This window comes from Petaurus breviceps, unplaced genomic scaffold, assembly GCF_028583685.1.
Source record: "Petaurus breviceps papuanus isolate PSGF00001 unplaced genomic scaffold, PetGlider_PUasm1.0 140, whole genome shotgun sequence".
Lineage (NCBI taxonomy): Eukaryota > Metazoa > Chordata > Mammalia > Diprotodontia > Petauridae > Petaurus > Petaurus breviceps.
In genome coordinates this window covers 10,445,804-10,458,561 of record NW_027185698.1, presented here as the reverse complement: position 1 = coordinate 10,458,561, position 12,758 = coordinate 10,445,804, and the positions used below count along the sequence as shown (strand labels likewise).

The window sequence follows — 12,758 nt, the reverse complement described above, 5'->3', positions numbered from 1 at the left end:
TTTTAAAGTCTTTTTTTCCTTTAAATATGCAATGGCTAAGAGAGCTAGTTTACTTCTGGCCATTTCCCCAAAGCAAATCCGTTCTCCGGGACAGAGTTTTGCCATCACTCACTGTAAGATTAAAAGAATCTATAACTAGCTCTGAAGGCAATTCCCTGAAAGCAGTTCAAAAATTATTTTGAGCAATGGAGGCAGCATTTGGATAAATATGCTACTTCCTGGGAACATGATTTCTAAGGAGATGATAGTCACTTGAATGTATATTGTAATATTTGTGGGGTTTAAAAATTTTTCATAACCTTGATCCTTACTGTATTTAAATATATACAATTTCCCAAGCCCTGGGATGATCTCTGTCAAACATATGGAGTAAGCTAAGTTTGTCTTTGGGAACCACCTTACTTCCGTTTCAGTGATTCTACACATGCCCTACCCTCTCCAGAAGTACATATATCATATTTTTTTCCTAAAAAAAAATGGCCCTTGAACTACTCTTAGCTGTTACAGAGATCTGATATATCTTAAAAATTCTTGTTCAATATGATTAATATTGAACCAGAGACAGTGTGGGGTGAGGGACTGAAAGGAAGGAAAACTAGGTTTTTGTCCTAACTCAATCACTCAACTACGTAACCTTGTATCATACAAACTCTCTTGGATGTCAGTTGTTACATCTGTAAAATAATGAATTTTTATTATATGATCTCTATGATGCCTTCCAGATCTAAACAATCTTTTGACCTGATGAATATTTTAAATATTCTATAATTAAATCTATATTCAATACTTTGAACCACAAAAATATTTCACTCAGAATGGTGTTATGATGGAGACTTTAACATATTTTTGTATTTTTTCAAAGTAATTTACTTTATTTTTATTTAATTAAATGTAGGTATTCCAGTAAAGTTTGAAATTATTGTTTAATATTAATTATTGATATTCAAATATAGTGCTGATATTCAAAATTTCTTATGCTTCTTTGAAGCTTCGAAGAGCAGCAAATCAGCCAGATATTTGGTTAGGGTCTAAAATGCAACACCCTGGGATCAGTTTCCAAATACTGAACCAATCTCTGAAACAACAGTACTAGTTCCTGGGAATGCGACTTGGACTGCCGTTTGCTCTGAATTATGACAGGATATTCACAATCCAGTGCTTGTTTGGGTTATGATTTTGATAGAGTCAGTAGAAATGAGGTATAACTTTCAACGTCCCTGAAATATATCTGAATATTAATCTGATTAGTCCAGCTGACACAATTCCAAATTCTATAAACAAATCTAGGGGAAAAATGTATCTAATGTGATCATTCGTTGCCTATACAAGAGGATACTATCAGCCATCTAGCAGCATTTTTTGAGCACCTACTAAGTCTCTAGGGAGACATAAATAAAATAGAGGATGCAATATTTACTCCTAACAGTCTTACCTATAGGTAGACAGGATACAACATGAAAAGGAAGAACAAGTTCACTTTAAAACTAAAGTAGCTACTTTACAGTACATAGATGATGGATTTGCTACCTGACTGAAAGAAGTATTTACTCTGGAGATAGACAATCAAAGGTAAAATTGTAAAAAATGGACTGGAATATGCCATAGGATGACTTTGGAGAAAATGATTCACATAAAAATAAAATAAAATCAACAAGTATATATTAAGTACCTAATATAGACATTTCCCTTTTATGTCTATGATTTCTACTCTCCACACCTGCTCTTATATCATTTTAACCGTGATAGTTCTTTGTGTCTTCTTGTACGAATGAGTTCAGATAATTGACAATTTTTCATATAATCATAGAAAACAAGACTAAGGCAATCTCTCAAATATATTAAGTATCTATCTTAACAACATATAAAAGTTATCAAAAGGCAATCATATACCTAGAGATATTTCATTTTTCTGCCATAAACCTGATAGGAAATATTTGAAAAAGAATATTCTGGGGGTGCTAGGTGGTGTAGTGAATAGAGCACCGGCCCTGGAGTCAAGAGGACCTGAGTTCAAATCTGGCCTCAGACACTTAACACAAAAACTAGCCATGTCACCCTGGGCAAGTCACTTAACCCAACTGCCCTCCAAAAAGCCAAAAAAAAAAAATTTAAAAAATATTCTGAATATTCTGTCTTTGAAGAGGAGTCCAAATGCCAACAAAATATGCTTGCAGTGCTATTGTTCTAGAGATTATACATTAGTAGATAAGTGGTCAGAGACTTTCTTTAATGTAACTTTAATGTGAAGTAATATAACAGTAAATTGTGATAATAATATCCAATGTTTAGGTAGTGCTTAACTGTTTCCAAAGTTTAGGCACTTTTAAATATTTGATCCTTCCAATCATCCAGTGAAGTGAGTATTTAGTGTTATCCACACATCTGTCTCTCCACACCAGGCCATTTTCTACTCAACTGGCAAAATGGTCTTTCTACCACGTTACTTCATTACTTAATAAACTCCACTGGCCCTCTATCTCTTCCAGTATCAAACATAAAAATCTTCTCTTTGGTGTCCAAAGTCCTTTATAACCTGGCCACTTGCTACTCTTCCAAGTTTCTTATCCCTTACACAGTTTCCCCTCCCCCATGTGCATGTGTGGCATTTGTGTAAGCGCATGCACGCACACACAGACACACACATACACACACACTCTGCAGTCAATAGACAAACAATAAACTCTATCTCCTGAATCCTGGCATTTTCATTGACTGTCCTCCAAACCTAGAACATTCTCCTTCCTTATCTCTGCCTCCTGGATTAACAGACTTCCTTCAAGTTCCAGTTAAAATATCTGAATTCCTTGGGAGCAGAGACTGGTTTTTTTGCTTGGTTGTTTTTTTTTTTTTAACTTTTTCTTTGTTTCTTCAGCACTTAGTACAGTTCCTGGCACATAGTAGACACTTAATAAATATTTAATTGACTGGCATTTTTTTGGAAAACCCTTGGAGGTGGAGGTAACCATCAGGCATAAGATAGACTGCATTTGTATACTTGAGCGCATGTTTAGCGAACTACTGTCACTTTTAAAATGTCAGTGGCTAGACCTCACTGTAGGTTCCCCGGAGCAGGAAAGAATCATTAAATAAACTAATGATAACAAATATCACTTGACTAGTGGGTTCATTCTGTAGCAGCTAAATGTTTACCTTAAGAGGAAAATGCTATCTTCTCAGTCAAATATATATCCTTAAAGGAGAGCAAAGAAAGAACAAGAGAGAAAGATCGGGAAACTCACCTGCTTCATACTATGTTAATATTACATTAATTAAAGCAGGGTCAGATTACCCAAGAGCTCTAGATGGAAGATGGAAACATACCCATAGGACACACAATAGGTGATGTTCAAGAGTTTGAGATCTATATGGCAAGGCCTGATGAAGTACCTGAAAACTATTTCATGCCCTCAAAGAGTTTGCCCTAGAAGTCAGAAGAATAGGCCTCTGCTTTCACAGTGTGATTTGAAGGATGTCATGTAGCTCTTCAGTTGCAAAATATCTTCCATTAGTGCCTGAAACCTTGCCATAATTTCCATGGTATCTGCTGCTGTGGGTTAAGGCATTACAGGTCCCTCTTAAAATGCAGATTTTATCTGAAAGGAGTAACAGCTTTAAAACAATATATCAAATTAGTAGCTTAGGTAGATCTCGAGGGAATGGGGCATATGGATCTAGGTAGTTTTATGAAGGAAAATGAGTTAAGAAAGGTATTTCAAAAGAATTCGAAGAATTCTACTTGGGAAGGGGAGAATTCAGAAATAGTTTTCTTGCAGACTTGGAGGCAAAAGACCTCCATTCATATTTTAGTTCTGCTAAACTTACTAGCATATAACTTTGGGAAGTCACAAAAACATTTTTAAGTCTCAATTTCCTTATTTTTAAAGGGAGAAAATACTTCTACTTCCTTCCCCACGAAGTTATTGTGAGGATCAAATAAAATATGTGAAATTTCTTGGAGACTAGTATTAAGATAATATTAATTCATATATATGTATGTATATATATGTACATATATATGGATACATGGAGACAGAGAGAGAGAATTACATGGGGTGATATTTTTGAGATATGGAAAAAAGGATTCCATCTTACTGGACGTTTACTATTGCAAGTCTCTGAAAACTTTATTTTTAAAAGCTACCCTTTATCCTCAGCGTGCATATGCATACATACATGTGGAATGCAAAGGCCAGAATGTTGTCACATTAAAATTGTTCAGAATTTCATTTCAGACTTGTATTCCATAATTCCTGTATGAGCTTAATTTAGCGAAGATATCACTAAGGCATTTTGGTGTTGGAAAGTGATAGCACTTAATACAAGCTCTTTGCCGGGCTACTCTGATTAGAGTACTCTAGAGAATCAAGTCTCTCTCAAATATTTTGAGAATAAGAGCCTCTCTTCCTTCTGTTTCAGATCTATAAAAAGCCTCTAAATGCTCAAACATGGGGAAAATATAACTTTTTTTTTTTGAGTTTGGAAACATCCATGCTTGGTAAATGGTTGAAAGAATGTTAGTAGCTCATTATTAATCTGATTCAATTTTGAAATTAGCTGTGGACTTTTTTTAAAGCTTGATAATCTTTACACATGGATACTGTAATCTGCTTCCTATTTAAGAGGACTTCTTTTAATTTATACATCTCAAGTAAATATGGATGAGTTGAAAAAAAGACTAGTAGTTCTATTGGATTTCTAATGGAATTTCAGTAAATCTCCATGTGGCATGTACAGCTTTCTTACAATAAAATCAACTTTCCTTTGTATATTCCCACGTGCACATACACATTTTTAGAAGAATTTTTTAAATTAAATTTTATTCTTATTCTGTTTTAGAAATTATGCCAGGGTTCCTTCCCCTTTTTTTTTTTTTTTTTTGCTTTTTGGAGGGCAATTGGGGTTAAATGACTTGCCCAAGGTCACACAGCTAGTTTTGTGTGTGTGTGTTAAGTGTCTGAGGCTGGATTTGAACTCAGGTCTTCCTGACTCCAGGGCTGGTGCTCTATTCACTGTGCCACCTAGCTGCCCCCCGGGTTCCTTCTATCACTACCAGTTAGGTTGGGTTGGACTTTCTTTTTTCCCTTCCTTTATCCCTTCTTCCTTCCCTCCCTCCCTCCCTCCCTTCCTTCCTTTCTTTTGTCTTCACTGAAACACAACAAAGTTGTTTTCTGGATTTGATTGGCTTCAGAAGTTAAGACTCAAGCTGTGTTTCCCTTGATCCTGGTGAGCTCTACCTATGTGTTATCTGGACCTTTCAGATTTGACTGATGTCCCAAGACTGGGGGATTCCTTATTCCTCTGACTTCCTCTAACCAGATGGGTTTTCATAGGAAGATTAGGGGACCTTGTATACTCCAAGCTAAGTGCTATTAGTATCATTATTGAATATCCTTCCTATGCTATGCCTAAGTAAACTTTTTGCTGATTGTTGAGCATTTCATTTCATCACTACACCAAACTTAAAACTAACAGGAGACCTGTCTGAGTCAGAACTGCCAATTAATCATATATAATTTTTCTCTATCCACTTGCTCTTCCTTCCTCTGCCTCCCTTGATCTGTGATAGTACTTTTTTCTTTTATTAGAAGTTTTTCTTTTTTTTTCTCATCAGGGACAACTGAAGGGAATCAGTTTTGTCCTTGTTGGGGAAATACGTTAAATTAAACAAGGAGATGGATGTTTGTCACTGGTTGGGGTAGGAGACCAAGGGGCCTATCTGCTCAGAACCCAGTTTTCCACTCCTAAATTCCTAGCATCCTTTTCCCTTACTACTACCATTTTTTCCCCTTTTCCAGTCTCCCCTGGACTGAAGATGCAAAAATTTTAATCCCTGTATGCACCCATAGTCAAGTTGTTTGATTTGTAGCATGGAAATGGAGTTGCAACACATATCTTATCTTCCCTTGGATTTAAATCCTATATATAAAAATCACCCTTCAATCACTCTAATTTACCTATTTCTTTCTCTCACACATGTGCTAAAAGAGCCTTTTGCAACAAATGGCAAGAAATTACTGTAGGAAGGAAGAAATGTTAGAAGATACAGATTGTAATTAACTTTGTGATTGATTGCTGTGGATCCCTGGCTGAGTCACTCTTCTTCAGTAAATAAGGGTGAGGATCTCATTGATTAATTAAAGTTGATGCTAGTAGCAGACCATAACCCAGATGCTTCCATATCCAATCTTGCCACACAAGTCCCATAGGTCTCTAAGGCCTTTCTGTTTCAGAGTAAAACTTTTAATGGAAGAAAGAAGGAAATTATGTAAGAAAGTATATTATAAAACACAGAACACTATGGGCAGTTAAATGCAAAATAATAATAAATCCCCAAAGACTAATTAACAAAGCCATTAGAGTAACTGCTCTAAAATGTTATTGTTCACAGGTTGTAATTAGATTAGATAACCTGGACTTTTGGAAATTCTGAAAGAGTTAAAAAGTCTGGATTCTGAAAATAATTAGTACAGACATGCTAATGCTATTGCAAGATTTCAAAGTGGGCTTTTTCAGCAGATACTTTACAATCAATCTCAATATTAAGCTTTGGTGAAACTTTAAATCATTATAAACTATAGTGTATAACAGAAAAAGACAAGGTCTAAAAATTCTCTTAACCTTTTACAATACTTTGAACACATTTCTCCTCCAGGCACAAATCATGTTTCTTTTCTCATTGTCATGAGGAAAGGAAAGATAGTTATCCCAGCTTGTCTCTTTTCTTAATAATGACTCAATTAAGATGAAGTTAGCAAAATGAAAAAAAAAAAACTTTGATAAATGCAGCTTCTATTTGATAGGAAAAAAAAGAATTTTTTTTATTAGTAGTGATAGCAACAACAATATCAATACACTTCCATCTAAACTTATAGCTAAGTGCTGATAATAACAATTATATCTTGCATTTATAGAGTACTTTAAGATTTGTAAAAAAAACACTTTATGGGGTGGCCAGGTAGCACAGCGAGTAAGAGCACCAGCTCCAGTGTCAGGAAGACCCGGAGATCGAATCCCGGGCTCAGACACTTAGCATCCACCCAGAAACACCTGGCCGTGTAACCTTGAGCAAGTTACTTAATCCCAGTTGCTTAGGAGTGGCCAGGTGGCTCAAGTGAGTAAGAGCACCGGCTCCAGTGTCGGGATGACCTGGATCAAATCCAGGCTCCGATACTCAGCACCACACCCAGAAATAACTGGCCATGTAACCTTGAGCAAGTTACTTTACCCCGATTGCTTAAAAAAAAAAAACACTTTACAAATATTAACTCATTTTATCCTCATCGTATCCCTGTAAGTCAGGTTACTGAAGTTACTATTGTCTCCATTTTATAGAAACATAAACTGAGGCCAAGTTGAGTGATTTAGTCGAAGTTATAATAGCAGGAAATACCTAAGACTTGAGGCAGGATTCACATTTAGATCTTCCCAACTCCAAGTTCAGAAAGCTGTCTTATCGCTATGCAGCCTGTCTGCCAAGTTGGCACAATAAGGATTTCTTCCAGCTCTACATCCTTCTTTACATATAATGTCAGATTGGTTGATGTATTGCTTAATTTTGCTGAACTGATCTTTTTTTTTCCACTTCTAAAATTTTATTTGTTGATACAGTGGATGGCTATCAGGATAGGGGAAGGGTCACATATATCTGCAAATGAAAGTGGTATAAAAAGAACATAGCAATTATAAATATATATATAATATGTAAACATAAGCATATGTAATACATAAACATATATTAGCAATTATATATGTGTATAGATAAACAGACAGATAGGTAAGAGAAATAGAACCATATTCTGAAGTCTGTTAACTGAGATTAAAATTCTCCTGGAATAGATCAGTACCCTTATTACCTGTTCAGACTTCTGAGATTTGATCAATACAATTAGCAATGCTTAGCCTGTGGAGGCATAGGGTGAGGACTACTATTAGCCTTTAATATGGCTCATTAGAACTTGCCATAACATGAATTTACTTTACTATCAGGCCGCCTGCTGAACCTTTTTAAGTCACTAATCAAATGACAGAGGGAGGCAGCTGTCATAGACCCGTATCCCGAGCAATACAATAAGAAATGTATCACTTCACTCTTTTCCTTTTCCTCTGTGGAATATATGGTATATTGATTTATTTCAAATTGTTTGGGGTATGAGGTGTTTTATGCTTGTAAAAGTTATGAATTAAGGGCCCTAAATTGTGAGCTTTTAATATGAATGAAATTCACAGGCAAGATAGGAACTATTAGTCTGGAAACAATAAATCTTGTCAAGCTCAAGGTTTTACTTTTCAGAGGGTAAAAAAATAAAAAAAAATTGAAGGTCACAATATAATACCATCTGGGAGAGTATGTAATAAAACACTGAAAATGACTTATCTCTGTGAATATGGCATGCAGATATCTTTTCAGAAATCTTAGTGTTACTTAATTCCATTTGCTAATTTGAACATCTTAAATCAACCAAAAATCTTACGCAGTTTTTTTCCCCATTACTTTTTTCAATCATGGTTTAAAAAGTAGATGAGCAGTTGAGAATCACATTACATCTATTTTTTTTTTGGAAATGGCATTTTACATTTTCAACTAATTGCCCACAACTTCATTATAAAATATTTGTCTTAGAAACAAATTAGTCATAAGCATTAATCATAGTATGTGGAAACTGTATATAGTTGCGTTTTTCAAATTTTCATGGAAATTGAACTAAAATCAGTCAACTTGGGCTAGGGCCTTGGATATGCCCCTGCCCTGTTTATAAAAGAAAAGTTTGGACTTTTAGTGTCCTAATTTGTTGAATTTGAAACATTTGTTGCTTTGGTCTTTTTGTTTTTCTTATTTTTTTTTTACTGCTTTTTGAAGCAGCTGCTGTTAATTCATAGCTGGCAAGGGGAACAAAGTGAAGGGCAGGGATATTTTTAATAACAATAACTATATTATATAGTGATTTGATGTTTACAAAGCATTTTCATATTTTAAGTGCTCGCAATAATAACCTTGTGAAGTCTCAGTTAAAAAACAAAACAAAACAAAAACTCACATTTCTTAAATTCTTATGAGGTGCAAAGCACTGTGCTGAGGGCAGGGAATACAAGTAGAAAAGTCATAGTATTTGGGCTCTCAAGGAGATCACAAGTCAAGACAAGACATATGGAAGGTTTCTTCTGCAAGGCAGCTGTTGAAGTCCCATGGTCCTCAAGGCAAAGCAGATGGAAATGCTTCTTCTTTAATGTCATTTTCACTGATAGAAATTTATGTCGGTTTCTGGTGTTGAACAATTTAACAGTGAAGAGGACTTCAGTGGCAAGAAGTTTCTTTTCTGAATCTTTATGAGCTATGGCTGTAGCATCTTGAAGAGTAGGAACCAGGCTCCATCTCCACGGGAGTAGCTTTCAAGGATATGAGCAAGTACCTGAAAGCATTGCTGTGCCCAAGGCTCATGACTTCAGGGTCCTGGCCTCTCTACATCGGCCTCTGAAGAGAAATGGTGGTCAAGGTAATGGTATTGATTTGACTTGCCTGGCACAGGCTGCCTCCTGTTTATTCCACAGGGATTCTTGTGCTTCAACTAGAAAGGTATTACCAATATCCCTATTTTATAGATGGGGAAACTGAAGCTGAGATACAGTGACTTGTTCAAGGTGATACAGTTAGTGTCTGAGGCATGATTTGAACTCAAGTCTCCCCTACTTCAAGTCCAGTGTTCTGTCCACAGAATCACCTAGCTGCCTTTCTCACTCTTACTCATTTCTTTGAGGAGTGGGGGTGGAAACTAAAGGATTAACTGGTGCACACAACACTGACAAAAATCAGCCACATCTGTTGTAGTGTGATTACAGGACAGTTGTGTTTAAAAAAAAAGGAGTAACTGATGCCAAGGAATTCACCCCCTAAATGAATCAGCTGGAAATACAAATGGCATTGGCTAGCAGTGGGACTGCCTGAGAGTTGGGTTTGGTCACTTCTATTTTTTATATTGTTTAAGGCTGAAGAAAAGAGAGTCTGTTTTGCTAGTAATTATTGATTTACTGATTCTACTTAATTAAAAGAGATGCCCTTCTGGATAACTATCAATGCTCTCAGGCAGCCACATTCAAAAAGACAGATCAGTTTTTTATCCCTCTGGGAACAACTTGTGAGGTTGCCACAAGGAAGATTTCAGCACTCTTTTTTATGGGTAGGTACCGAAAATGTTCTCCTCTATCCTAATTACTTGCTACAATCACATAATCTTTGTTAGTGTTATATTCTCATCCAATATGCAGGGAGAGCTTTTTGGTTTCTGTAGATGGGATGGATTGGCAACTGAGAATTCCCCAAATAAAGACAAGACTAATTAAAAGCCAACTTCATTCCAGTTGCTGCTTGGCAGAGATGGGTATGAATATTTTTTAGGGAAATAGGAAAGAAGGAGAGTGACCATTACAGAAACGTGTGGTAAGCCAGCCTGTCAAGAGAGGAGAAAACCGAAGAGGACCTCACTGACATAAAAGTAGTAAATTTTGTCCCTGCTTCCCATTTTTATAATTACAGAACTATTTGCTGAAAATAAACAAGTGAGGCTTTAAAAATGTACCAGTTGATTCTGAGGGTTTTTTCTCCAAAAAAACCTTCTGTGTTCTTTTTCTCATGTAGAATCCTTGAAGTGAATTAAACTAGGGGCACTGAACTAACAGCATTATTACACCTGCCATATATAAACTCGTGGACTGTGAATGCTTTTGTAAACTGTTACAAGAAATGAAGTACATGATTTCCCCTTATTTTGATAGGGATTAGATATTCATTTAGTATAGAAAGAACCCAGGAGAGGAAATTCACTCTACCAATTTAGGTCTGCTCCTTATCTAAAACTTGTAGTCTTAGAGGGTAGCCTAGAGCATGTTGGGGTTTAAAGACTTGCCCAGGGTCACACAGCCAGCATGTGCCAAGGTGGTACTTCAGCCCAAATATTTTTGCCTTCAAAGCCACCTCTCTGTCCACTCTACCATGCAACCTCACATATTTTCAGAGATTTGAAAATTTAAACATATGAGTTGGTGCAGAATAAGGTTATTACTGCAACAAAGGGGGTGATCTACCTGTGCCTAAAAATAACCTTTGTCCCATATATATATGTATATATATACATATATATGTATATATATGTATATATATACATATATATATAAAGCTTTCCCCCCTCAATTCAGAGAAAAGATGGATAAAGACAAATTATTCATCATGAAAATATTTCAGCTTTGCAAAGTAACTAGATTTTTCAAGAAAGTCTAATATTTCTAAAATTATCTTCTCCCTCCCTTCTCTCCCTATAAAGCAGTACAGAACATTAAAAGATTCCATCAGCCATTCTACCTTTTTTTTAAACTTTTTTTGCTCATTTCCTGATGAAATAACCTGACAGAACTTGTGAACAAGACAGTGAGAATTGGCTTCTTGGTTTCTTCAAGCCTGAGCTCCAGTCACACGTGTCCTCCTTTCTTGGAATAGGGCCATTTTAAAAGTTATTTACATTTTTTTTGCTTTCAGTTTGTACTTAGGACAATATATCTCTGTTCATTTTATTTTTAACTCAGTTGAGAAGTAAATCTTTTGCTTTTTATGAAGAAGTACACTGTGAAATTAATTTTTAACATTAATTGAAATAGTTTATTCATAGAACACATCGTAAAACAACAAAAACATTTAAAAAAAGATTTGTATTCCTTTTATCTTTGGTTGTTTTACAGGCATAGGCTAAGAATTGGCACTGTCGTTTTCATGGGTATAGTGAACTCCCACAACTTCCCCTACCATGTTGGCACATTCTCTGCAGCTTAAAGGCTACCTAAAGCATTGAAAGGTTAAGTAACTCACACAAGGTCACAAAGCCAGTATGTCTCAGAGTTGTTCTTGAGGCCAGATCTCTACCCACTGTACAACATTGTCTCTATTATTATAATAGAATCATAATATGTTAGACCTAGATAATTTAGAAGCTCTGTTATAAAATATGGACCCACAAATAGAAACCAGAGTTGTAAAAGTGTTCTTCCTGTTTCTCCTTTATATAATAGCTGGGATTTCGTTATTAACTATAAGATTTGTCTGTCATTAGAATGAATCTATACACTGTCAGTAACTATTCACACAAATGAGGGGAGGGAGTCCAAAATATTTTTGAAGTTCTATTTGGTTTTTACAATCCAAGATATGTATTTTTAAATTCTAGTTTGAATATTCAAGCAAACTGGTAGTGGTAGAGATTAGGTATGCTGGCAAGAGTAGATAAATAGATTTCTCTTTTTTTTTTTTTTGCTTGATCAATATGCAGTTACTACAGGATTAGTTATTTTAGTCCTTGAGGTCTCCATAAGGATTGCCGAAATACAAAATCAACTACACACCTTGCACATGCAAAGAGTGTGAGACAGGTAAGGCAAGTGTGCATGGCATTCTCAGTTATACTCATTGCACATTTGTTTGACCTACAGAGTAGCATGGGGAGAAGGCTCACTGCTTCTGATGTCAGAGATTCCAATTTCAAATTGTACATCTGCCTCTTACTCCCTATGTGACTTGAGCCAAGTTACTACCTTGTTGGACTCTACTCTGAAATGAGGTTTGGGCTAGGTCAGCGGTGAGGAACCTGGGGAACCACATGTGCCCTTAAGGTCGAAGGTTCCCTACCCCTGGAGGTGATCCCAGAGGTCCTTTTATCAACTCTAGAACTATCATCCTGTAGGAGCAAAAGGAATTCTAGTCACTATAGGAACCTCTGAAT

General features: G+C 35.9%; 1 protein-coding gene across 4 annotated transcripts in view; it reads left to right on the top strand.

Annotated features, from left to right (window-relative positions):
* The window catches only part of PCDH7 (protocadherin 7), a 496,511-nt gene that overhangs the window by 27,148 nt on the left and 456,605 nt on the right, over positions 1-12,758 (top strand). The window lies entirely within an intron of this gene.